The 23,583-nt window shown below is 42.8% G+C and overlaps 1 long non-coding RNA gene across 1 annotated transcript in view; it reads left to right on the forward strand.

Annotated features, from left to right (window-relative positions):
- The window catches only part of LOC124226184 (uncharacterized), a 30,965-nt gene extending 15,199 nt beyond the window's left edge, over positions 1 to 15,766 (forward strand). Inside the window, exon 3 of the long non-coding RNA XR_006885226.1 lies at positions 15,645 to 15,766. This is a non-coding gene — a long non-coding RNA (uncharacterized LOC124226184). The remainder of the gene's footprint in view (positions 1 to 15,644) is intronic.
- Positions 15,767 to 23,583: the final 7,817 nt, after the last annotated feature.

Consider the following 23,583-nt stretch of genomic DNA (forward strand, 5'->3'; position numbering starts at 1 on the left):
AGTAACATTTTTTTTAACATAAGTCAACTCTAGAGAATCTGCATGGCAACCTAAAAATCCAGTATGCTCTGAGCGGTCTCACTCTTGCAGTTACATTTATGATCATGTGGACGCCCAGGGAAGGCCAAACATCAGAACAAATGAAGGTCTGTCTTGAGTTCAACGAGGGAAACAATGGTAGAATTGAGCTGTCTTCGTCTAAACCTCTGAAGTCAAAAGAACCCACAGCATTTGTCCAGAACATATTCCTTAGATCTTGTATTTTTCCTATCATTTTGCAAAAGTTCATTAACAATCAGTTTAATAAGTAAATATTCAGTGGATTAATTTTTCTTTTCCTATTTTTTTTTCAGTTTTACGGAATTGTGGTTTTTGGTGCACTACTAAATTAGCTCATACAAATAACAGATGTGTGGTTAAAACACTTATTGTTGAAAAAGAGAAAATAATGGCAGGAATCATGATGGTGACGTGGAGGATGGTCCACCATGCTCTAAATCAAAAGAATCAGGTCAACACATACACATCTCTCCCCCGAGTTAAACCAACTACCTGCCACTGAATGTTAACTCATCAGCACCATCTGCCACCTTAATGTCATTCACGGGCTTTTAGACAGGCAACTTAGTGTAATTAAGCGCACATTCTCTGAAGCCAAACTGCCTGGGCTCAAAGTAAAGCTGTGACACTTAATAGCTGAGTGGCCTGTGTGCCTCAGTTTCTCCTCTGTAAACCAGATGCAATCAGAGTAAAATCTGCTTCTGTGATCATTAAATGAGCTAATAGATACAAAGCACGGAGACCATACCCACGCAGAGGAAAAGCTTTGCAAGTGGATCATTATCCATTTCACACAGTATTGTTTATCTAACTATATTATAAATTTGGTTTGGTTTTATCGTTATATAACATTTATAAACATAAGGAGTATATAAGTTTTTATTTTTTATCTATTAATTAATTTTAAATCAAAATAAATATTTTATATATTAATTAAACTTAAATCAAAATATTGTTTAGGGGCTGGCTCCGTGGTCGAGTGGTTAAGTTCGCGCGCTCCACTGTGGCGGCCCAGGATTCAGATCCTGGGCACGGACATGGCACCGCTCGTCAGGCCATGTTGAGGCGGCATCCCATATGCCACAACTAGAAGGACCTGCAACTAAGATATAAAACTATGTATCAGGGGTTTGGGAAATAAAGCAGAAAAAAAAAAAAAAAAGATTGGTAACAGTTGTTAGCCCAGGAGCCAATCCTTAAAAAAAAAAAAAAGGAAGATTGGCAACAGTTGTTAGCCCAGGTGCCAATCTTTAAAAATATATATATATATTGTTTAGTCATCATGGGTGAAGAAGAATTTTTTTTTAAGAGTTGTATGTACCACTCAAATTTAAAAAATCTTTTCCCAGCTATTTCTTATCCCCTATACCTCACATCATGCATAAGGAAGGTAGCATATTCTAGTTTCTGGGGAAACAATGTGATTTCTCTATCAAAGACAACGTTGATGAAAAATAGCTGGGGGTAAAGTTGATAGCTAGGGTTCTTCAGGCAGTTTCATTCCTGGTACCTCCCAAATTAAACCAATTATGGGCCCCTATGACCCCGCTGGGGTTTTGAAATAGGATACACTGAAGGGGCCCTCACAGCTTCTAACAGAAAAGTTCCCGATGGACACGAGCAGTCAGGTTTCTTCTGCTTCCCAGCTCCCTGGGAGGAAAACAGCCATAGCCAACACACTGAGTTTGTATCTCGGTCATTCGAAAAAACAGGTCTACAGATCTCTGCATGTTTTGGTTCCTTCTCTGATTGGCCATGCTTTGTTACAACCAGGCAACTAGAACCCTGTGAAAGAACATGGCTCCTCCTATTGTAAAATGATTTGATTGAGAGGATGGGAGGCAGTTCCCAGGAAAGGAGAGGCATGGGGAGGAAAAGATCCACCCACTACACTGGACCTCATACCTATCGAGACCACACTGGAGCAATAGCAGTCAAATATTGAAACAGCATTCTGACAAAATAGGAATACTAAAAACTAATAAGAAAAGTAAAAGACCCAAACTGAAAATATAGCTTTTTAGAACATGGCTGACAGCTTAAGGTGGCAGAAAACCAGATACAAGACAGAGGAAGAAAGAGGGAGGCGCTTCCCTCTTTCCATGTTACGGAAAGACTTGCCTCTTCCCCCGGGAAACGAACAAGCCACTTGAGGTTTTGCAAGAGTCATTTTAGTAAATGACTAAGGTAAACAGAACAAAGCAATAAAAATACAAAATATTAAAATGATTAAATATACAGAAGGTAATCCTATCTCAAGCAAGGATGGGCTTCCATGAGACATGATGCTAAATTTGTCTAGATCATGATAAAAAATACTCTAGCTTGAGACGAAATTAGGTAGATACCACTTCCATGGCTGAAGGAGCTTCAATTCCTCTAAAACTACTTTTTCTATAATTAACAGATGGGCATGAGTGCCTACCATTGCCGGACCACCCAACTGGCATAGCAAGCCCAAGCTTAGAGAACCAGCAAAGAAAACAGGGACAATACAGAAATACATGGGTCAGACTGCAGTAGAGAAGGATTGAGTATTTCACAGAAATATAATCATCACAGGAAAACATCGCAAGTTGGATAGATTTTTCACCCATATTTTTCAGTTTTGTACTGTTTTATTTTGAATTACATATGGCAAATGGGGATGGGAAGCACTATGATCTTTAAGATGTTTAGAGCCTTTCAAGGCCCTATTCCATTCCATAAACCATCTATGTGGGCTCAGTGCTAGGCCCTGGGGATACAAAGATAACCTGCTGGATGAGAAAGTTTTTCTCCTATGTGACCTCACAAAGAGTTCTCTCCTGGAGTTGAAGCTGGTTCATCACTAGCTTTTCAAATCCCCACTAGGATGTAAGTCCACAAGGCACTGGACTTCATCTGCCTTGTTTATAGCTGTATCCCCTGCAACTAGAACAGTACTTGAAACATAGTGGGTGCTTGTTAAGTATTTACTGAATGAATGAATCAATGGCTGCTAATCCTTTGACCATCTTAGGAAGCTCCAAGACCCAGGCACCTAAAAGTTGTGACCCTTCTCTCTTTCTTGTCTGAGTTCTTTGAAAGATAATCACAGGCTAGGTGTGAAAACACTTTTAAACGCTGATGAAACTTGGGCTATTGCTGTTACCTAATTTCTGGCTCTTTCTCGTCATTCTCTCCTCCTAAAATCCTGCTCTCCTAGTTTCAGTTCCTTCATCTGTAATGTGAAAATAATGCCTTCTCCCTTCCCCCTTCTCCCTTCCCTGAAGGATTGCTGTAAGGATTAAAATGAGTGACATTCAAAAGTGTTTAGGGCAAAGCTTGACACGTGTAAGCACCAAATGAATAGCTGCACCTTTTATGAGGGTTATTTTAGGCTTGCGACTTTAACTCCACTGCCGGTGACTCAGGGAGCTCCTGTTTCCCGTCTGGGTGTTAGTCTTCCGTGTTTCATGGGCTAGCTGTGGGTGCAGACTTCTATATTCAGTGTATTTGCTGACAAAGGAGAAGTAAGATATTCAAAAAGAATTGACAATGACGTAAGGATCTACCCTTGGCTACTTTCCTCCCCGTCCTGGCTACACTTAATTAAGAAAATGTTGAAACATATTGAAAAGTTGAAAGAATTTTACAATGGACACCAAATACCCACGACCCAGATTCTCCAATGGTGAACGTGTTTCTTTGTTTGCCTTATCACAGACCTACCCATCTGGCCTTTCATCAATCCACGTGTTTTTCTGATATACTTGAAAGTAGGTTATAAACATCAGTACACTTCACCTTAAAGGCTTTCACATATATATCATCCACTAGAATTCAGTATTTGTTCACAGTTTTTTGGTAAAATTTACATACAGTGAAATGCACAAATTCTAAGCTTACCATTTGATCGGTTTTAACAAACACGCCCACCCATGTAAAACTCTTGCTACTTTTTAGAAACTGTTTTCAGACTTACATTGTACAATAAATGAACAAGTTACTAATCATATAACTTGCATCTCAGCTTCTTGGGAGGAGGAGAATTCCTAAAAACAGGAATTATGTTGTTCTGTGTCATTTTACAGGTTGGCCAATATGATTACCTATATTTCTTGCAATTCCAAAGAATGGAATACTTACAGGTTTATGTCAAATCCTGAAATGCTGAACTCTTAACCATCATCAACTCACAAACATGCTTCTCCAGCCCAGAGAGAAATCCTTTGGAGAATATTATGAAGCTAATGAAAGGATTCATGGCAAATAAAGAAAAGATCATACAGTTCAAGATATTTTTTATCTAAATGATCAAAAAGCTGTTCCTCTAAAATCTGTGAAGCTCCAGGCTGCTGGATGCCCAACAGCTACTGACCTAATTCATTCACTGGCAAATTCAGAGAAGATTCTTTTCACATTGGTCCATTCCAGGTATAACATTGTGAACCTTAAAAATGGGTCATAACCAGAGGTCCACGACCCTTAGTAGATGGCTGATGTGCAGGAGGTCCGTGACACACCTAAAACTACATGCAAAATCCATAAGGGACCAATGCATATTTATCTGGGGAAGCTCTAAATGAGTAAACTACCATAAAAATTAAAAGCCTACACCCTAAAGGCAAGTTCAGTGACACACTGCAAGTGGGCTTAATAGGAGTAAACATAAAGAATAAAACTAAACCACTGAATCTAAGATTCACTCAAGCTTTCGATAAACAGCAAAACATACTGACTTGAATTTTTCTTCTTGCCTTTACTCTACTTATCATTGGTTACAGCTCCGTGACCAGAAAGTGTTACTACTGTTATTAACAATAATTGCATAGCACAAGCACAGGTCTTGCTGGTAAGCAGGACAGCTGTTGTAATTTCCTCTTTATAGAGGAGGAAACTAAAGTTCAAAAGGGTTAAATTGCCAACCTACATAGCTAGTGAAAATTAGAAATTAGACCACTGGTCTTCTAAAACCACACCCCAAAATTTTTCCATACAATCACAACATTACAGTCAGGCAATTGTAGAAACTAAGTTTTTTTAAAAAAGGAGCATAGGAGGGATTAGACTATGGAGAGTTATCTGGAGCATGTAAGCTCCAGGTCCTGTTAAAGAGAGAGGACACCTTTATAAAGCTTCAGGGACTGCCCCTCTGCTTCCGCTGAGATTCCCCCATTAACTAGCATTCATTCAGAAAACTTCTCAAGACATTTGGCAAGGAGGCCTCCTCGTCACCTTCTGACAGTGTTGTCCTTTTCAAGTGAATCATCACCAGAATCCCATTTCCCTTTCCCCAGCTTCACACCTTTGCCATTTCCTATGAGGTGACTTAATCCTGGCTAATATACCAAGAGTATTTGTAAAATAATGAGGTTTCTGAGATTATCTCCAAAAATGTGTAATACCTAAGAAGGATGTTTAGGAAATCCAACAGAACAAGGCTGGAGGCAGATCAAAAATGAACGAAGAATTACCCCAGGACTGCACTGTGTTTGGTTTAAGCGGTTAGTGTTGGTTCACAAACTGGCTCCCCATACATGGAGGACAAGTAGAGAGTGAAGAAAGAGGCAGACCACTCCAGATTGGCAGGTGGCAGGATTAATAAGCAAGGAACTTACATATGATACTTGTCCTAAGTAGCCCCAAGACAAGATCTCCGCAGCCATCTGCTAGAATCTTAAAAGTTTCTATAGAGACCTTTACTGGGTTCAGTCATGTATCCTATCCAAATGTTCTCAACAACAGTGCATTGCTCTCTCAAGAATGCATCCTTGAAAATGGCTCCCATTGTGGGAATGGTGAGTGGAATGTACATTCCAAGGACAAGGAAGGAGGTGAGGAGCCTCCAATTGTCAGGGTCCATCTGGCAGGTCAACTGGCGGTCACATCCTCTCGATGACCTGCTCCAACACTAGAGTCAGGCTGTTCAGATCTCAATCCTAGCTCCCCCACTTAACTACTTCTATGATCCTGAGTAAGTTACCTAATCTCTCATGGCCTAAATTTCCTTATTGTAAAATAGGTAAGGTAATGGTACCTAACTCATAGGGTTATTACAAATATTGACGGAATTAATATTCATAAAGCACTTAGAACAATGTATAATATATAGAAGATGCTGTGTGTGTGTGTGTGTGTGTGTGTGTTTTATAATAAATTGCACTGAACAGGATCTCTGGAGTCTGTTGGAAATTTAAATAATTACAGGTGATTAGCTGTCTTTTCAATTTTAGCTACTTGAACTCTTCTTGAAGTAAGTGTTGGTGGAGTAGGAAGAGAGGCAGCACCCCAGCTGAGAGCCCTAGAACCTGCCAGATAAAGGGAGATGTGGGGCATAGGGAGGACAAGGAGAGGGGAGAATAAAGAAAGAGGTTTTTTTTTTTAAAAGTATACACCCATTCTTGGCAATATGACTGTCAGACATGAGGTGAAACCTTACCTGATACGGCACATAGAAAATTCTGGATAATCTGACCAAGAACAAGTGCTTGGAGAATGTTGGGTCCATGTCAGGTGGGAAGTCTGGGAGGTTGGATAGGAAAACCAAGACTCCCAATGCTGAGATTCTCAAAGAATGACCCCCACAGTGAGTAAATGGAGCCTCTCCAGCCTCCCTCCCCCATAGAGAAAGCGGGTAGTAATACTCTACTTGGCTATTTTGGCCTTGCCTCTGTAGATTGGTAGGAGCGGGGGCAATCTTTTCCTAAGAATTATTAACTACAAGCTCACAATAAATGGGTTTGGGTCTGGAATTCACACTACTTATATACCTCCAAACCCCCAATATGAATATTCTGCTTAAAGAGGTCAGGTCCCAGTTCAAGCACTTCAAACTCAGAATCTCAAAGATTTCCCACAAAGTCATAAAGAATCAGACCTTACAGTGAAAACTCAGCAAACACAGAGGCAACAAGCCACCTTGAGTCAGAAAAGGAAAAATAATCAATCACAGAAGTAGACACACAAACACTTCAAAGAATGGAATTAGCATGTACAATTTAAAATACACATTTAAGATTTCAAAGAAATAAAAGATTATTGAAAATATGATGAAGAAACAAGAGACTATGAAAGTTTACCATACCATACAGTTCTGAAAAAAGACCAAAGAGAAATGAAACTCAATATGTAGGTTAAATATCATATTAGACATAGTTGATGAGAGAATCAATGAGGTGGAATTTAGGCCTGAAGAAATTACCCAGAAGACATCATAGAGAAATGAAGTGATTAAGAAAAAAATGGGGGAAAAAGTGAAAAGCCACAATATACAATCCAGAAGGAGGTAACTGAGAGAATGAGGACAGGAATATTCAAGAGATACTGCTGACAACTTTCTAGTACTCATGAAAGATTCTACTCCTCAGATCAGAAAACTCAAGCAGAATGAAAAGAAACAACAGTTAGCTATAGCATCACGAAACTGCAAGACACCAGAAGAAAAAGACCTTAAACACTGTTAGAGAGAAAAGACAAATTATCCACAAAGAGTTCACAGTTTGGCTAATAGCTACTTTCTCAGAGAATGATGAAACCAGAAGCCCATGATATAATACCTTCAAAGAACTGAAAGAAAATCTAGAAACATCTATCCAGTGATCAGAGCTGGTGCATAGTAGAACAGCTTTAATAGTCATGAAAATTTTGAAAAACTTCCTTACTTGTTGGTAAAGAGCTCCTGCACAGAGCTCCACCCCCTGCCCAGGTATCCCTCCACCTGGCCCTGCCACCACAGCCCCTTTCCTGGGACATCCCCCAATCTGGCAACTAAATGTCAATGTGTGGCCCAGCAGCGAGCCTCCAGGACCCACACTCCACCATTGGCTCTCCGCACGTTCCCACCCTTCCCAGGGAACCCATCAGTCCTCTCACCCACCAGCCAACCCTCCTTGGTTCCCACTTGTCACTCCTTGTCCTATCATTTTCTCCTGACCAGAGCAAGCCTACAGCCCTTTGGGGAAGATGGCACCCTTCAACAGTGCTGGGACACAAGTGCCTAGCTGTCCAGCACCGAGCTGGTTCCCTCAAGGTGTGGCTGCTCACCATTAACAAGCTCTCCTTCAGAGTCACCCATATGTGGCCACTGGGGGGAGCTGCATCCCATGTGGCTTTTACCTCTGAGAAAGCAGGAGTGGGAGAGAGAGGACAGCCAGGACCTGCCAGAGGTCAGACAGCTCAGGCTCTGCTGGCACAGCAGGCTCCCCCGTGGCAGGAGTCTTTAATGATGGTAGGTGCAGCCTATAAAGCAAATCAGTAGTTACAATCGTCCCACAAAGAATACACAAGACCCAGATGGCTGAGAAGCGAGGTCTCCTGAGAATTCAAGGATCAGACAATGCTAAGCTTATCCTAATTCTTGCAAAGAAAGGTCAGCAGGGAACACTCCCAACTCATTTCATGAGGCTTGTATAAACTTGATACCAAAACCAGACGTGAACGTTATAAGAAAGTTAAATTCCAGTTCACTTAGGAGCATAGATGCAAAAATCCTACACAAAACATTAGCAAATCCAATCAAGAAATCTATAAAAATGATAATGCATAATGATAAGTTGGATTTATTCAAGGTTGTGAAGCTGGTTCACATTACAAAAATCTAGTAATGTAATTCACCGCAATAACAGATTCAAAGACAGAAACCATGTGATCATCTTAATAGACGCAGAATAACCTGCAATAAAATTGAATAACCACTCATGATTTAAAAAACTCTTAGCAAACTAGGAATAAAAGGGAACCTGCTTAATCTAATAAAGTTTATCTGTAAAAAACTTGTGGCAAACATCTTAATAGTAAAACATTAAGTTGATTCCCTTTAAAATCAGGAATGAGCAAAGATGTCCAATATTTCTATTTTCTATTCATTATATTGAAGGCACTTGCCAGTGCAAGATTAAAAAAAGAAATGCAAGTTGTAAGGATTAGAAAGAATGAGATCTCTCATTATTTGCAGACAACATGGCTATCTATCTAGAAATCCAGAAGAATTTATACATAAAATGCTAGACTTAGTAAGAGAGTTTAGCAGTCTGCCGGATGTAAGATCAACACACAAAAAGTATTCAATTTTACAAGCCAGCCATGAAGAAAAGACTCAACTTCTGATAATGGCAGATGAGGTTAACTTGCACTAACCTTCCCACTTAGGATAAGTGAAAATCTATACAAAATATATAATGCTTTATAGCTTGGAGGGTAATAAAATAGTAAAGAATTTCTGGACAAAGATGTAAGAAAACATGGTGAACCAGAGAGGTCACCAGGCACAGGAATTCAGAAAGGTTGAAAATTAAAGGATGGTGTATTAATATCAGGCAAAGTCGACTTTAAGAGAAAAAGAAGGACATTTCATAATGGTAGAATGTTTATTTCACCAGGAAGAGTGCAGGGTGAATAACAACACGGTCTCACACTGGGTCATAAATCAAGTATCCATAATAGTATACCTGCCGCATGATTCCATCTATATTAGGTCTAAACCAGATTATTTAGAAATTCTTACAGAAGTGGGAAAACTATGGAAGGGAGGGAGGGAGACCGCCCCAAAGGTCAGAATGATGATTACGTCTCAAGTAGAGGAAGGGGGGTTGTGAACAGGGATGGGCACTCAGCAAGCTTAGACAATGTTCCATTTCTTGACCTGAGTAGTATTACATGGGTGTTTACTTTACAATAATTCAGGGGCTGGCCTGGTGGCCCAGGGGTTAAGTTCACACACTCCTCTTCAGTGGCCTGGGGTTCATGGGTTTGGATCCTTGGCGTGGACCTACACACTGCTTGTCAAGCCACACTGTGACAGCATCCTACATCTGAAATAGAGGAAGATTGGCACAGATGTTAGCTTAGGGACAATCTTCCTCAAGCAAAAAGAGGAAGATTGGCAACAGATGTTAGCTCAGGGCCAATCTTCCTCACACACACACACACAAAAATCATTAAGCTGTGTAATTTTTATATATGTGTTTTATTTAATAAGAAAGAAGTTTAAAATATAGTATTTATAACAACTATAAAAATAAGATTTTTTTAAAGAGAATATAAATCTTAATGGAAAGATATTTAAAAGACCTAAATAAGTGGAAAAACATGGATAGGAAGACTCAACTTTTTGAAGATATCAATTCCACCCAAATTAGCATATAGATTTCACTGTAGTATAAATTAAAACCCAAACATGTATTTTTGTGAAACTTGCCAAGTTGATTTTGTAATTTATATGAAATAAAAAAGAGAAGAATAGTATACAAGTCAAGGTTCAAACAGAGAAGCAGAACCAGAATATTTATAGGGAGAGAGACAGAGACACAGACAGAAAGAGACAGAGAGAGACAGAGATTTATTATAAGGAATCAGCTTACGTGATTGTAGGGGCTGGCTAAGCAAATTCAAAATCCATAGCAAAGGCTGCCATCAGCACAGTGGAACTCCACAGGACTGGTCAAAGCTGTCATCCACAGGTGCAATTTCTTCTCTCTCCTGGGGAAATCTCAGTCTTGTATTTAAAGCCTTTCAACAGATTCAGTCAGGCCCACCCAGATAATCCAAGAAAATCTTCCTTAAAGTCAACTGATGAGGGGCTATAATTACTTCTGCAACATTTCTTCACAGCAACACCTAGATTAGTGCTGCATTGCATAAGTGGGACGAGCCTGGCTAAGCTGACAGATGAAAACAGCTATCACAAACGGACAAGAGTTACCTGCAGAAATAGGCAGACTTGACCTTGCAGATATCAAGCCTTATTATGACGCTATTTTAATTAGGATTCTGTGGTAGGAAGTAGCATAGGGTGGTACTGGAACAGAATAGAAAGTTAATAAACAAACTCACGTATAAGGTGAAGCCTGAAAAATGATCTAGCCGGCACTGTGGATCAGTGAGGAGAAGATGGTTATTTAGTTAATGGTGCTGGGAAAACGCATTATCCACATAGAAAATAATGAAAATAGGTCCCTGTTCATCCTCTACACACACACACACACACACAGTGAGGGAAGGGAAAGGGTTAACACAACCCTTTCTCCGTCAACATAGGAAATTGGCCTTGGATTACTGCTTCTCGGTTCTGTTTCCTTTGAAACCTGATGAAGGTAGAATGTCAGCTGTGTTGCGAGGCAGCAACACTTACAATAAATATGACTCCTGCTTGATAAACTGTATTGCTCCTGGAAGACTAGCAAAGGACTACGATTCTCTCATGGGAAGCTTCCCTGACACCACCTGCTTACAACTAGGCACTTCTCTTGCCAGCTTCTCTTGAAAGCTATGCCCATAGTTACAAGAGATATTGATTCCTACAGAACTTAGGCCTTCTAAGCCAGTGTGGTGTCCTTCCCCATATCTGCACTGTCACTGTGGGGCTAAAGAATGGCCATTGGAGTGCTGGGTGGACTCTCACTGAAGAGATGCATGGACGGGCTATGCTTCCTGTCCTGCATCCTGGTGCCAGCTTACCTATTCAGGCATGAAATGTCTAACAGGTAAAGCATAATGTACACACATATACGCACTCACACACACACACACACACATACACAACACGGATTAAGAAACTGAAATGTCAAAGGTAAATTTTTTAAACACTTAGAAGAGAATCTATATATGACCTCAGAGTAAGGAAGGATTTCTTAATGCAAACCATGAAGGAAAGCATTGGTATAGCTGACTACATTAAATTTTTAAAACTTCTGTTCATCCTACTCATCAAAGACACCATAAAGAGAGTGAAAAGACAAGGCACAAACTGGGAGGCAACATTTGTAATACACTTAACAAAAGATGGCAAATAAAGACCACCTGTGACACAATAAGAAACCCCACAAAGCAGACAAAAGATAGGAACAGGGCTTTCATAGACAAGGAAAAAAGAATACCTGTAATTCCCGAAAAAATGCCCAACTTTATTAGCTCTATTAGATCAGGAATGGCATTAGCCAGGGAAATGCAAGTAAAAGATAGATATCATTTCACACCCACCAGATTGATAAAAATTTAAAGTCTGATAGTACCAACAGTAATCACGGAGATGCAACAGTGGGGGCTCCTATATAATACCAGGGTGATTATTAAATTAAAACAACTACTTTGGAAAATATCTTGGTGCCCACCTAGTAAAATTGGACATGGATATACTTTACCATTTAGCAACGCTATTCCAAGGATTGTAACCAAAGAGAAACTATCGAAAATGCACTGCAGAAGCCATGTTCAAGCATGATCATAGTAGCAGTATTCCTAATAGAAAAAACATCAATGTCTGGATGCCAATCAAGAACAGAACTAATATACAAACATTGATATATTCATACCATGCAACATCACGCAGTGGTGGAAAGAAAGACAGCTACACATGTCAACATGGACGGATCTCAAAAGTACAATTGTGTGAAAGAACAAGATACAAAAGAAACCAGACCATAGTTCCATTTATATAAAGCTCAGAACTAAATTAACTAAATAATGTGTTGATTAGTGATATATGCATGTGTGGTAAAATTTAAAAGAGAGGGGATTGATAAACACAAATTCTGGAGAGGGGTTCCCTCTAGAGTGTAGGCAGGGCAAGGACATTGTCAGTTAGGGCACACAGAGAAACTAAAAAATATTGACAAGGTTCTGTTCCTTGAGCTTGATGGTACATGTGGATGCTCATTTTATTTCTAGTATTCTTCTTTTAAATATACACACATATATTCTTTGTGTGTATTGTATATTTATTGATATACAAATACTTTTAGATGTAAGGGGTTTGCCTTGTAAAGGATGGATGCTGGCCAGTCCCAGCAGCAGCATCCTAGAGAGAGGAGAGGCCCCCACTGCACTCTCAGAGGCTGGGGGTGGGGGTGGCCTCACACATGGTCCAAGTGCGTAGCCGTTTCACAGAGCCAGTCCCTTCTGGCTCGCTCCTACAGAGGCTCCCCTCTAAAATCAAGACCTCAGTCCCTGAAACCAAGGCTGCCCCATTTCTAATTCCGTAGCAACAGGAGTATTTATTCCACACAGACCTTGTTGTGAAAGAAAGTCAGTCTGCAAATGATTTGTGGCAAAACGAAGGTGATGCCACAGCCACTGACATCACCCTCACTCCCACACCTGTGGATTCTGCAAACCTCAGCTGGACTATTCCAGACTGCCCGTGTTCTTCCACTTGGCTCCGCTGAGCAGCCCAGCTAAAGCGAACTCTGAAGATATTTTATCCTCTGCGGCATTTTGGCTTAAAAAGGATTTAAATCAAGATGCTTCCCTAGGGAGAATGTGGAATTTAAAGCCAGCGCCAGTGAGGTTTTGATCTTAACCAGAGAGTCTTCTGTGTTTCCAGGATTCTCCCAACCGAAGAGATTCCCAGTGACTCTGTTGGCTTTCCTCTCCCAAGGCCGCAGAGCAGGAGTGGAAAATAACACAGATCCCTAATCCCAGAGACAGCTGGGGTGTGAACGACGCTTTTATGAGATACTATTAAAGCGCGTGAGAAAGTAGTTAACGAGGAAATAGGCTCAGTTCTTAATCTCCTTGTGTTGTATTTTTGCACTTTTAGCAAATACACCCTCGTCCTCCAGTTCCAAAAGCACGTTGTTTTAACCCCTCCATTTTCTTTCCTTTGATTTTGGCAAAACATCACCAGGAATAATAAATATTTCACAGTCTTTACAAGTTAAAAATATAGGTGGGAACATTTTGATTGATTTATTAAACAAGACTGACATGGGGAAACACCAACACCAACAGTTTCTCTCCCTCGCCTCTCCCAGGCCCTTGAAAACTCAGGCTGTCCCTACGATTTCTCTAGTCACTCATAGCTAACGCAAACGTCCTCACTCCAGAGACGTGACACTCCAGGCCCCTCTCAGAGTCCAAAAGGGCATGAGATGTCACGTTGCGCCTTCCCATCCTCCAGGGAGGCCTGGCCCTGGGCGGGTGGCCAGCCCTGCAGAAGCAAGGGCAGGTCAGGGGCTCTCCTCCTGCACCCCCGGCCTGTCCCCTCCTCCTCTGCCAGCTTGCTCAACTGTGTTGAGCCGATCCCTGTGGTGCTGAAGAGAGACGTGTGAGGGGAAGAGGAAGAGCGAAAGAGGAAGGAAAGTTCCCCCCAACCGGCACTATTGTAGGCTGGCTTCGTGCATCTGGACCTGGCGACGGGGTAAAGCCAACAGTTTCTCTCACGGTGCTTTCGTGGGTGTGTTGGCAAACCCCATCATCAGTGTAGATCTTCATCCTGAGGTTGTCTTGACCCAAGCATATGCATTTCTATCCTGGCTGGCTGCTTGAAGTTCCTCAAAACCTGGTCCTATCTTCAGCTTTTCCCTGTATGAGCCCCTCCAGGTGGTCCCCTGGACAAGACTTGAGGTGACCCCATGCTCCATCTCTCACCTGCAACCAGATCTCATCCAGGAGAACACTCAAGACAAATTCTGGGAGGTCTGGTCCATCCCAACCCCAGAGCAGTAGCCTTCACTTAGCTGCCCAGCTAGTCTCTGGACCATTAGCTTTCTCAAAGGGGTGTCCATCTTCAGTCCACTCTGAGCCTATAACTCTAAGAGGCACACATCTAGCTCTCCAGGGTGGTACTGCTGAAGCCCCTCTTGGAGGACTTGAAGAGAAGGGCAGACATCCTGCACCCCTCCTCTTGGCGGGTGCTGGTGGGAGAAAGGGAGATTCACAGCACACTCGCAACTCTCTACATATCCTTCCCCGCTCTCTGATCTCCTGACATTTCACACCCTTGGCGCAGGAACGAGGTTTAGACATCATCAGTCCAGCTCTGAGCCACTAACTTTTCCCAAGTCCTACAAAAGAGGATGCTCTCTCTCACCCCTCACTTTCACGTTGATCATCTTAGGATCTCAGGCAAAAGTGTCACTTAACAGCCCATCTCACCAGGTAATGAGCAAGGAACCTAGACATGCATGCAGGGTAACGGGGCAGACAACATCAGAAAAGAAATGAGAGAGTAAGAGAATCCCAGCAGGAGGTGGTCTGAGCAGCCGTGTGTCAAGGCAGAGCACTGCAGGTGTCAGTGCAAGCCTGAGTCAAGACACAGGAAAAGATGTTAACTGCAGATACAGGGAGAAGCAGCAGCTGATTCTCAGGGATAGGATTTCACAACAGGTGTGATGTGAAGAGGAATAAGTTAAACATAAATACACTTGAGCAATTATATACTTAGCATGCAGTCCTCCTTTTTTTTCTTTTTGAGGAAGATTAGCCCTGAGCTAACATCCACTGCCAATCCTCCTCTTTTTGCTGAGGAAGACTGGCCCTGAGCTAGCATCTGTGCCCATCTTCCTCTACTTTATACGTGGGATGCCTGCCACAGCGTGGCCTGACAAGCAGTCTGTAGGTCCGCACTTGGGATCCAAACCCGTGAACCCCAGGCTGCCAAATCAGAACGTGTGAACTTAACCACTGTGCCACCGGGCCAGCCCCTGGTCCTCCTTTTATCATTTCTAAATGAAGTGTTCTATGCCACTCTCTGATTTTATAAAGATTATGTTTCATAGGTAAAGATATTAATTTAATTACTGGTATCGACAGAAGAGGGGAGTTACTCACTGAGTCAGGCATGATCCTGGGGGAACAGAAACCGACAGCATAGGGGCCCTGCTCACGAGCAGTTCATTTCTTAGCAGGGGAAGCCTAGAAAGGCTCGCTAGCAGAGGAGACCCTGGGCCTAAGCTGTGACAGACGATGGGGGGCAGCAGGGGCATTGTGTCGGAGAGCTGACGCCAGCCAGAGGGAGCTGCACCAACAAAAACCTCTCAGAAGGTCAAGAGAGCCTGTGGCGGAAGCTGAAGAGGTAGACATGGGGCAGCTGCATCAGGGGCTGTACGGAGGCTCAAATGATACAACGTTTCCATCTGTCACACAGTACAACCAACATGTGTGGACGGTATAGGGCAGGGGGTGGCAGCCTGGGAGCCAAATCTGCCACCTGTTTTGTAAATAAAATGCTACCAAAACATACATCTATCATTGCTAATCCTTACGAGAACCCTGTATCATAAGCACCGTTGTGTTCACGATGCAGATGGAGAAATGAGGCTCAAGGATAAGTAGTCAAGGACACTCTTTGGGTCTCACATTAATTGTCACTCAGTCAATAAAGCCTTCTCTGATTCTCCCATAACACCCTGTTTCTCCCTCACAGCTCTTCTGCAGTTCTGAACATCAAATCCTGTCTAATAACGTGACTTGTAAGGTCCTGTCTGTCCTGTTTGCAGTTATCTTCTGGGTCTCACGGTGCTCAGCACATAACAGGAACTCAGTAAATAGGAGTTAACCATTGACAACTTCAGCTGGTGCGTGAGGCGCTAAGCCACAATCTGAACCTGGGTCAGACTTCTCTCCGCCTACCGGCCCACCTCCTCCGGAGTCGGCTACTGCTTTCTGGGCACCGTTTCTCTTCTCGCCCTCCAGCCCATCTCCTCACCATTCAGACCCTTGCAGCTTCTCTGTCTTTTCCTTCACAACTCTCCCTTTCTTCCCATCCTTCTTTCTTGCTTCTGTATCCCTTTCTTGATCAGCTGCATCTTCTCCTCTTACGAACGGCCTAAAATCAATCACAAGTCAAGATATTAGCACAGTCAGAAAAACTAAAACATCAAAACAAAATAAAACAATAAAGCCAAAGCCTGGAAAGTAATGACCGTTGCTTTATTTTGAGAGATGTATTCCCGAAGATTCATAGACTTCCAGATTCACAGAATTCAAGTTTAGTTTTTCCATAGCAATAAATTTAAATTAGGGAGATGTGTTCCCAGAGAGAGTAAAAGTACGAACATGGTAAGCTCAGGGCCTCATTAGGACGGGACTGATACAGTAGCTGCATCTCCAACATTTTTCCATTATGCTTTTCTGGTTATACACAAGTTTTTGCTCATTTCACAGTATGCCTGTTTTACTCTGCCTTATATTTTCTAAGCATCAGCACTAATATTTCGCAGAGAATTTTCTCAATTACGAGGCAGTTGTTGGTCTTCTCTGCACTGCCTGATCACACCTCTGTTCCACATTTTGATCCGGAGGCATGTTTTCCAGCAGCAGCACCAGCAAGTAGTAAATGCTTGCAAAACATTGTTACACGACGTCAAAAAAAAAATGCTAAACTTTTCTTACAGGGAAATTCCTTGCAGAATTACGGATGCTCATAAATACCAGTGTGGTTCACATGATCCTGATGAGGAGAGCGGCTATTTCTGTTTACAAGATAACTTTTGCCACAAAATGCAAATAGCCCAAATCTAGTCTACAATTTACTCCGCCAGCACGCTTTTCTGGATGGGCCTGGGGGATGATTAGAATTGCCCAATTTTTTCTGTGCATAAAATGAGACAATTTTATGTGGCATTGTTTGAAACGCACATAAAATGTAACTGTAGCTATTTGATAAAAATCAAAGAGGCCATGCCATTTAGAACTTTTTAGCAGAGTAAAAAGGATCATTTATTTCTCCTGGCATATCTCTAGCTGAATGCTGACTGCATTACTGACTTTGTATTTTTTAAGTTGATGATGGAGAAACAGAGGCTGCAGAGAATCAAGAAAATGGTGCAACTATCTGCCATTTTGCAAAACTACTTGTTAAACAGTCTCTAAGAAAAACTAAAACAATTCGACCTCTCCAGCCCCTTGATTAGCTAAAACTATTAGTAACAAAATGTGTTATCAGTGGTTTAGTCCTGACTTAAGAAGTGGAAAATAGAAAAAATAGGTGGAAAATAATTTCTGATCACTGGATTAGAAATTAGACTATGTAACAACCAGAAAGAGGAGGAAAAATATGAACTATGTACTTCAGGCTGAGAAGACAATGTAGGGCATTCGAAGTCAGGATACAGTTTAATAAATCAATGATTCCTAACCTCCTGTCAAGACATACAATAAATGCTAATAAAAAGTGAGTTTAAGAAAAACTGAATCCCTAAAGACACAAACTTTCAATTCTAAGATGAAAAAGTGGGGGGATGGAAAAAAAAAAAAAAAAAACAAAGTCCCAGAAAAGAAATTATTTAAAATGGAACAAATAGAAATAACCAGAATGTTTAAGATCACTGGAGTAGACCCCATATCTGTAGTGGGCGTTGCCATGTACAGCCCAGACGCCCCTTGCAGAACCAGGCGCTCATTGCCCAGCTGTCGAGTGGGTTGGCTGCCGACTGCTCACCCCTGAGTCCCCGCCAGGAACTGAACTCCGCTCAAGGGAGCTGCCTTGCCCACGTTTATGCCTGCTTTCCAGGGGCAGCTGCTTCTTGCCTCGTTTGGGCTCCCAAGCCTCCAGTTGGATGGGCTGCAGCCTCTGTGGCAATTGCATTGAGTTCAGCTTCTCCCAGCGTCCACTCCTGCTTTCCTCACTCCCTCATCAGCCTTGCTGCTGACAACACTCCCCAGTAAACCTCTGCATGCATTTCTCCAACTCAGAGTCAATTTCCCGGGGCCTCACCTGGCAGCAAGAAAGCAAAAACTGGAAGAAAAGTGGGTTTTAGTATAAGTCTTCACGTCGTAATCCGGAAACTACAACTTCCCTATTGCCAGTCAAAGACTGCAAAGCAAAGATTTCAGATGGCTGCAGGCAGAGCAACGAGCAGCCACAAGAAGGCTGTGCAATCCTCAGAAGAGGGGCAGGGCTGAGAGTCAAGAAAGTTAACAGGGAAGTTTATCTCAGCCGTAGTTCTGAAAAATCCCCAGTTTCGTAGGCTGACTCTATTCTACCCGAAGTGCTGTCACCCTGAGAAGCAGGCAGACGTCTCCAGGGATTAACTCGACGTCACGCATAAACGTGATGGAGGAACCTAGGCCAAACAGATGACCAAGTGGCAAGGAACACGGAGATCTCCCCTGAGATGGAGAGGTTTTGGTGAGGCTTCTTCCTTGATCTTTCACAGGGCAGAGAAAGCCCGAATGTGACTCTCATTCCATAATGATAGCTTTCTTCCAAAAGTGCAATAGGTACCGTGAAACTGTATTTCCGCTTCCAAAAGTTAATTTTCACCATAGACCTGGAAGTAGGCGAACATCTTTGCCCCTCTTTTGTAACCATCCTCTTTACCTCCCTACATGTCCTATCTCTAAATCCATTCTCCTCTCATCACCACCCCTCCTCACCCCATCAACACTCACAAACACCCAACACATCTCACTTTTCCCTTTTTTCCTCCCCGCTTCACCTCGTTAATGAGTTTCCTACAACACAACTTCTCACTACTTGAACCATACCATAGACGCCAATCAACTGCTAAGAAGCCTCCTAGGGGCTTCATCAACCCTCTGCCTGTTTTATTCAATTTGTCTACTCCCACCTTACTCCCTGCTACAGACCCAAGAGGCTGGAGGAGCTTGTACTTCTCTCTACCATCACCACCCCCATTTGGCATTTGATCTGAAGAGTTTTGCAAACACTGGGGCCAAGACTCCTTGGAAGTGGCCAGTGGAAGAGTTAAACAGGCCAGTCCAAGCACAAGAGCTGCCACTGTGGACAAGTCAGTTATCCTATTTACATCCTAGTTTCCTATCATTCACATGTGGATAACACCACCAAGCTCTTAGTGTTCTGAGAATTAAAACTGAATTGAACTAGTGTACATACTGAAGCCCGGACAGTGTCTGACACATAACAGCAGGCACTCGGTAAAGGAGAGCTATTATCTCTTCTTCTCATATTGATGATAAAGCCAGGCAATTCCCCATGAGTGTGGGCTGGGCTTAGTGACTCATTCTAACAATTGAGTATTGAAAGAGAAACATCAGAAGAGGAAATGTCAGAACTTTACAATGGAGAAAGCTCATTCTGTCAGAGACTCTTGCACAAAAACCCAACTGGCTTTCATTTTGGTTGTGCTCTTGGCTTTGTCCTAGATCAGGTCCGTGAGTTTCAACTCAGCTCCCAAAGTCTCCCCTGACTTTGACCCAACGCAGGTCTCTGGGAATGGAACCTGGAGCCAACCTCATTTGCTGCAAGAGTACAGTGTGAAGGTTCCAGAATGGAGACAGATTTTGGAGTCGGTAGCATGCAGAGGAAGGATGGGATCACTCAGGGAAAATGCACACAGGAGGAACAGAAAGCTGAAGGTAGAATATTGGGGATTATCAAAATTACGGGGATAAGGGAGGATAGGAAGAGATATGCGAGGAGAAGCAGGGAACAGTGTCAGAGAAAGCGAGGGCAGAAGGGTTCTAGCTGTAGAACGGGACCCATCAGAGAGTCAGGAAATCAATTCACTTGGTTGTGACCAGCACTGGAAAAGAATGAAACTGGAAACATCAGAGTTCCTTGCATATAGTTAAGGATGAGTAGTATGTCGGGAAACTTTAGTTTTGGCTGTGTATATATACCTGTTTACTGGGTTGCTATGTAAAACTTTCCTTCTTAAGTTGAGTTGCAGTCAAAAAAGTTGGAAAACCACTGAGGTAGAAGTTCCAAGCGAGAGGGAGCTGTCCACAGGGCCAAATGCAGCAGACAGGACCGGAAAGGCAAGAACTGAATCCAAATGTCCATTGGAGCACTGGCTAACACTACGGTGGTAATCATTTTGCAGTACATAGAAATGTATCAAATCAACATGCTGTACACCTTAAATTTACACAATGTTATATGTCAATTATATCTCAATAAAGCTGGAAAAAAGTGTCCCTCGGATATGGCAACATGGAGGTCTGGTGACATGGCCAGAATAGTTTCCACAGTGTATTGGAGGAAGAGTGCTCACAGTACTGGGTAGAGAACTGTGTGGGAATTTAGAAGGAGAGAGAACAAGAACAGACCTCTTTTTCAAGAAACTTGGCAGAGAATAAGGGAAACGAGTAGTTACGGAGGGGACTGAAGATCAAGGTTGATTGCTTAGTTAAGATGGGATTTGAACAGGTTTATACAAAGCTGAAGATATAGGGCAAAGTGGATTGTTGATGCAGCAAGCTCTAAGAGAGAAACGGTGAAGAGAGTGGCTGGAAGAGCTAGTTGTGACCAAGAAGTGAAGCCTGGGGAAAGGAGAGAGAACAGGACACACGTGGCATGGGAACTCTGGCGGTTCACACGTGAAAGCCTGCATTTCCCTCATAAAATAAGGCAGGCAACTCAGACAGGATCTAAATGTGCTATCTTAATTTTGTAAATATTGTAGCTCTCTCTACAAGATGCTAAATAACTTCAACTATGGAGACTATGAGTCAGGTAAGGATATTGCCCAGCCAGGTCTAGAGTTGTAGCGGAGCCCAGGAGGGGTGCCGAAGGTATGCCCTGGCCCCTGAGCTGTCTGAGAAGGGAGGGCCTGGGCATGTGTGGCAGACGACCCCAATGCTGACAGAGTAAGTGGTAGGACAGGTTTTTCTGTCGGCAGTGGGGACCAAGGAGCAGGATGTCTGAGTTCAGCCCACAGGGGATGCCAGTGCATCCAGGGGAGCGTCTGCCTGTGATAAGCAGGTGATATGTCCAGCGCCCTCTGGTGGCAAAAAGTACCAGCGGGGCCTAGTGACCAGAAGCAGACACCCCTGTAAACTTCTTCTGTAAAGGGTCAAATAGTAAGTATTTTAGGCTGTGAGGACCATTTTGTTTCTGTACATAAACAAATGAGCATGGCCGTGTGCCAACAAAATTTTATTTACGAAAACATACGCAGTGAGCCATAGTGTAAGGACCCCTGCACTTGAGTATTTTAATAGGAATACTATAAAAAATTTTGATATTGTCTCCAAACCAAATCGTGGCTCAGAGAAGGGCATCATTTAGATAGCGATCACTACACTAGACAAGTCTTAAAAAGGCACTTCTTTCAAAAATATATGATAAATGATTAGCACTACTATTTAGATCTCTAGGAAAGTTGTTTTATGGTATATATAATTTTGCTTTAGATGATAAAGAGGGATATCACTTAAAATTTATGTATTGATCTATATATTACTGTACATTTTCATACTAGGTCCCATTTGAGGGCCATCCCTGAGGAGACAAGGAGGGATAATGGATTTGGGGAGAGTCAAGAAAACCCAGACCAGCTGAAATAAAGCCCCTTGACTTCGTGTCCTAAGGACCCTGAGATGATGGTTGCGCTGCGTGAAAAACACAAGTGGGGTCTGGGATCCTGAAACTTTGGGAAACATCACACTTGGGAGATTTCCTCCACAGCCCAGGGATAACAGCAGAGTGTGAGTTTGGAGATTTTGGCAGGAGTGTCAGGCACAGATACACAAATGAGTAAGACACGGTTCCTGCCATCGGGCAAGTCAGGAAGCGTTAATGTATTCTGACCACGTCTGGCCATCAGCATTTCCAGTCTCCCCGTGGGCACTCCCCCACAGGTAGGCACAGTTCCGACTTCTGTCAGCACTTCCTCTACTCTCATCAGCTTGTACATGTTGACAAGAGGAGCCTAAAGCCCAGGGCTCAGCTGAAGAGAACGAAATGCTCTTATGCCTGTCTGTGGAACAAGTGTGTGCACACTTCAGGAGAGCAAAAAGAATTGGTGATCATTGAAAGCCCTACTATGTGTCATCTTTGTCATCTAATTCTCTAAAAAGTCTTGGAGTAGATAATATTCCCATCTTAGAGATGAGTTAACTCAGACTTGGGGAAATTAAGTAAAACCTTTCAAGGTTGCAAAATTAAGTATGTGCCAAAGCTGGATTTAAATCCAGCTCTCCTTAACTCAAAAGCTTCCGCTCCCTCCAATACACTAGAGCAGCGGTTCTCCACATAGAGTCCCTGGGTCAACAGCAGGACCAGGGAACTTGTTAGAAATGCAAATTCTCTCACCCCAACCCAGAGCTTCTGAATCAGAGACTCTCTGGGTGGGATGCAGCAGTCTGCTTTAACACAGCCACCAGGGGATTCTCATGCACTCTCACGTTTGAAAACCACCGTGAGAGACCGCCTCCAAGAAAAAGAGGATTCTGGGGTGGGTGCCAGGTTATAGGACAGGAAGCAAGAATAGACTTGACCCCACTGAGCAGCCCTAAACAAACCTGAGGAGAGAAGGGAGCAGACAAGGCAGCCGGGAACTGATTTCCTGGCCACCCCATGCCCAGCTCTTTACAGAGCAAGGCAACCCCATCACGAGAAGCTGTGAAGAGAGCGCAAGAATTCTAAGAGAGCTTCATCATATTCTGTGACATCGTTTCCTCTCACAATCTATATGCTACACGGAATTGCTATACTGAGATGGGGAATAAGAGGTTAGGTAATTGGCCCAGGGTCAAGCTACCACAAGTGACAAACCCTGGGTTTCCAAAGGACTGCCTCTGCCCAGGTGCTGGGGGCACACGCTCTTGATCCGATGGGGGACACCACACAGAAGGAAATGAAGACTGGCAGCCACTGATGTGAGGGAGTCAAAAGCAATCAGGTGTCTCATCTACCTGGTGATGTTTTCACACTGCACACCTTTTGGGTGTCTGGGAGAACACACGGTGGATGTGGGTTACCTAACACCTGTCAGGGCCCTATAAAATGCCTCCCCAGCGCATCTGCCCTCATGTGAGAGAGAGGCAGAGCCAGGACATAACTCCCATAGTCCATCTATGGCAATGCTCCCTGACCCTCAGACATTCCAAAATGATTAAAACCAAGAGCAACCC

This window comes from Equus quagga, chromosome 15, assembly GCF_021613505.1.
Source record: "Equus quagga isolate Etosha38 chromosome 15, UCLA_HA_Equagga_1.0, whole genome shotgun sequence".
Lineage (NCBI taxonomy): Eukaryota > Metazoa > Chordata > Mammalia > Perissodactyla > Equidae > Equus > Equus quagga.